Raw genomic sequence first — 960 nt, forward strand, 5'->3', positions numbered from 1 at the left:
GGATGTTTAAAATTTTCCCTGTTTTATTTTATTTTTAATTAATTAATTTTATTTTTATTATATATTTATATGTACATGTATGTGCCTGTATGAGTTTATCTGCACCATGTGTATGCAGGTACCTTTGGAAGTCAAACAGTGTCAAACCTGCTGAAACCAGAGTTACACGCAGTTGTGAGTCTCCTGATGTGGGTGCTGGGAACTGAAACCAGGTTGTCTGTAAGAGTGTTGTGTGCTCTTAACCATGAGTCTTCTCTCCAGCCTTTTCCCTGTATTTTAAACCACAGTTTATTTCCTCATGTGTTATGTTTCTAAAACATACTTGTGTCCATGTGTATATGCTGGGAATTTGGATGCTGAGGCAGTCTGAGGCCAACCTCAGCTACAGAGTAGGCGGAGCTACAGCCAGGAGATCCTGTCACAGACAGTGAAAGCCTGCTTACAAGGCTCCAAATTGTGACTTCTGAAAGCAGATGCTGTCTGTGTTTGTTCTTTGACTTCCTGTTTGGTCTGCAGTTTGCTCTGAGGTCTCCTGGCCCCTTCCCCACATAGTGAACTCTAGTTACATTTCTTTTGTTATTTCTTTAGATTGCCTTCATTTCAAATCATTCCTTAGAGGCAAAGGTTTCCTTCCCTTTCCGCTCAGGTTGGAAAGAAATATTCATAAGGTAGCATTCCAGTGCCCACAGTCAGCAATCATCACCCTGCCTACAAGCCTGCAAAAGGACGGGGGAGCATTTTGTTTCTCTTTCTTTGAATTGTTGATGCTGTTGCTTTTGTTGGGCTTGTGGTTCTCTCCGGCGTACCTCCACCCCCTGGGGGATTTGTTTGGAGTTACTGACTGGTGCTACTCATTGTATTAGAGGGCCGGGGTCTCCTGAGCTGGGAGATGCAGAGGCATCCAGTCCTGACCACAGGTTGTTGGTTGTTCCATCCAAAGAGCTGGAAGAAAGCCAAGGA

This window comes from Nannospalax galili, unplaced genomic scaffold (genome assembly GCF_000622305.1).
Source record: "Nannospalax galili isolate Female #2095 unplaced genomic scaffold, S.galili_v1.0 scaffold563, whole genome shotgun sequence".
In the NCBI taxonomy this organism is placed as follows: Eukaryota; Metazoa; Chordata; class Mammalia; order Rodentia; family Spalacidae; genus Nannospalax; species Nannospalax galili.